Source organism: Piliocolobus tephrosceles, unplaced genomic scaffold, assembly GCF_002776525.5.
Source record: "Piliocolobus tephrosceles isolate RC106 unplaced genomic scaffold, ASM277652v3 unscaffolded_35657, whole genome shotgun sequence".
Classification (NCBI taxonomy): Eukaryota; Metazoa; Chordata; class Mammalia; order Primates; family Cercopithecidae; genus Piliocolobus; species Piliocolobus tephrosceles.
The window spans coordinates 1-3,416 of record NW_022319484.1 but is presented as its reverse complement, the minus strand read 5'-3'; the positions used below and the strand labels follow the sequence as shown (position 1 = coordinate 3,416).

Genomic DNA, 3,416 nt, shown 5'->3' with positions numbered 1-3,416 from the left:
TTGTTTTCCTCTGGGATTGTTCAATTTGTAGGATATAAACCTGGAGCTACCTGATACCACCATGTAGAGAAAGAATCCTAAGAGTGAAAGCATAGAGAGAGACAACTCAGAGATGGTGAGGTCCAGCCCTAATTATATAACTTCAGCCCCTGAACCTAGGTATGTCAGAAACCATAGGTTTCTTGGTTAACTTAACCCTGTTAAGCATGAGTCACTGATACTCTCAACCTTCCACCTTTTCTGTCTCAGTTTATTTGGCTTAAGCCGGTTTGAGTTTAGTCTCTGTCACTTGATACCAAAAGAGTCATGAATGAGCTCTTCCTTTCTCCGTCATCATGGTGTGTGCTTGACTCCGCTTCTCACCATGTCTTCTCACAAGACTTTCAGGATTAAGTGATTCCTGGCCAAAAAGCAAAAGCAAAATCGTCCCATTCCCCAGTGGATTCGTATGAAAACTGGTAATAAAATCAGGTACAACTCCAAAAGGAGACATTGGAGAAGAACCAAGCTAGGTCTGTAAGGAATTGCACATGAGATGGCACACATATTTATGCTGTCTGAAGGTCATGATCACGTTACCGTATCAAGCTGAAAATGTCACCACTATCTGGAGAGTTAGATGATTTATTGGGAATATATTTTTTTTCTCTGAATCTGTTATGAGCGTGTTGGTTGGCTGGGTTGAGTAATAAATATGTGAGATCTTTCATTTTTTTAAAAAAGAATAATGAATGAAACATTCTATATTTTATTTTTTTTAATAATTCATTTTTGAGACAGGGTCTCACTCCTGTGGCTGAGGCTGCAGTGTAATGATGCGAGCTTGGCTCACTGCAGTCTCTAATTTCTGGGTTCAAGTGACCCTCCCACATCAGCCTCCCGAGTAGCTGGGACTACAAGCAGACACCACCACTCCCAGCTAATGTTGTATTTTTAGTAGAGAAGGAGTTTCACCAAGCTATGTAGCCTGGTCTCGAACTTCTGAGCTCAAGTGATGAGCCTGCCTTGGCCTCCCAAAGTGCTGGGATTACAATCGTGAGCCACTGTGCTCGGCCTACATTCTATATTTTGATACTCACTTTGAAATTCAAATGTATTAAAGGAGAACATTGATTTTATATTTTTGTAAAGGCAGTCTTGTTTTAAAGAGAGAAAAATTTGGGTACAGTGGCTCATGCCTGTAATCCCAACACTTTGAGAGGCTGAGGCAGGAGGATTAGTTGAGCCCAGGAGTTTGAGACCAGCCAGGGCAACATAGTGAGATCCCTGTCTCTACAAAACAAACCAAAACTAGCTAGGTGTGGTGGTGCGTGCCTGTAGTCCTAGCTACTCAGGAAGCTAAGGCAGGAAGATTGCTTGAGCCTTGGAGTTTGAGGCTGTAGGTGAGCCATGATTGCCCCACTGTACTCCAACCTGGGCTACGGAGCAAGACACTGTCCCCCAATCCAGAAACAGAAAATGAAAGAAAAATTTGACACAAGTTGTCACCTTAACAATTTTAGAAACAGTTCTTTTTCTTTTCTTTCTTCTTCTTTGTTTTTCTTTTCTTCTTTTTTAGACAATGTCACATTCTGTCGCCCAAGCTGGAGTGCAGTGGCATCCTCACGGCTTACTGCAGCCTCAACCTCCCAGGCTCACACCATCCTCCCACCTCAGCCTCCCAGGTAGCTGGCACTAGAAACTTGCACCACCATACCTGGCTAATTTTTGTATTTTTAATAGAGATGGGGGTTTCACCATGTTTCCCAGGCTGGTCTTGAACTCCTGGACTCAAGTGATCCTCCCACTTCAGCCTCCCAAAGTGCTCAGATTATAGGCATAAGCCACCATGCCCAGCCAATTTTTTCTTTCATGAGTCATTAAGCTATGTGAAACTTAGTGGATAGAAATTGTAAAACAGTCCAAATGTGTTTAATTTCCATGGTTATCCACTGGGGAATATGGGTCAATAGAGACAAGAGGACTGCTCTTGTTTCTCAACATCTATATACCTTTCAGTGTCTAACATAAACACATTTCCAATAAAATTAACAACTGTTAATTGGAATTCACTCTAGTTGTAGGGGAAAGGAAATATTTAAATCCTTTTCAGATTTTTTTTTCTTTTCTTTTTTTTTTTTTTTAAGATGGAGTTTCACTCTAGTTGCCCAGACTGGAGTGCAGTGGCACAATCTTGGCTCACTGCAACCTCCACCTCCCAGGTTCAAGCGAATCTCCTGCTTCAGCCTCCCAAGTAGCTGGGATTACAGGTGCATGCCACCATGCCTGGCTAATTTTTTTTTTTTTTTTTTAAGTAGGGATGGGGATTCCCCCTGTTGGCCAGGCTGGTCTCGAACTCTTGATCTCAGGTGATCCGCCCACTTCAGCCTCCCAAAGTGTTAGGATTACAGATGTGAGCCACTGTGGCTGGCTCTTTTTCAGATTAAAGAAAAAAATTATCTTCGTATCTTGACCATGCTACCTTCAAACCAGTTTTCATTAAAAAAAAAATCAAGACAAGAGCAATATTAGATTTATGTCTGACGGCATTAAAAAGCTGCAAGCACAAGAGGATAGAGAATACATTTTCTTTTTAAGTATCTAGGGAACATACATGAACACTGATCATCTATTAGGCCAGAAATAAAATATCAATTTCAAAAGGCAGAAATATTACAGACATTTTCTGAATACAGTATGATAAACCTAGAAATTAATTATCGAATCAGAAAAAAATCCCCTTGTCCTGGAGATTAAGAAATTGTCTTAAATGATGCTTGAGTCAAAGGGGGAAATAAGAACCAATGCTGAACTTCTAAGATGGAATTAAAGCATAAGGACAGTTGCTAGCATCTGTGCTGTCATTGTGTGAATTAGAAAAGGTGTTACTTTTTCAAGTAAAAACAGAGACTAACCCTGCTGTATCTGTGAGTGACGATGGCCTGGAGCCCAGCTGGCTGAAAGATGAGCATGAGGCTCTGGGGAATTAGAGCCAAAGTGAGTTGGTAACTGGAGAAGAAAGAAAACATAAATTTCTCTTCTCTAGGGGAAAAAAACCTGAGTACAAGTTTTCCCTTAAGATTGGAAGCAAATTTCTATTAAAGTGCTTGCTAGCAAGATTTTGAAGGCCAGGAAAAAGTAATATGCAAGAAGTGTTTTCTTTGATTGAGTTCTATATTCTCAAGACCTGACTCCTAAGAACAAAAAGACAAGAAAGCAGTTTATTAAAATACAAGAATTTTAATAAACTTGTTACTTTCCTGTAACCCACTATAGATTTACCTGTTTCAAATGCTTTTTAATTTTTAATTTTTAATTTTTTTTTTGAGGCAGTGTCTTGTTCTGTCACCCAGGCTGGAGTGCAGTGGCATGATCTCAGCTCACTGCAACCTCCTCCTTCCGGGTTCAAGCAAGCCTCGTGCCTCAGCCTTCCAAGC

At 40.6% G+C, this 3,416-nt stretch overlaps 1 pseudogene; it reads left to right on the top strand.

The window, feature by feature from the left end:
• The first annotated feature begins 364 nt into the window (after nt 1–364).
• LOC113222855 lies at nt 365–730 on the top strand (annotated as a pseudogene).
• The last annotated feature ends 2,686 nt before the right edge of the window (nt 731–3,416 follow it).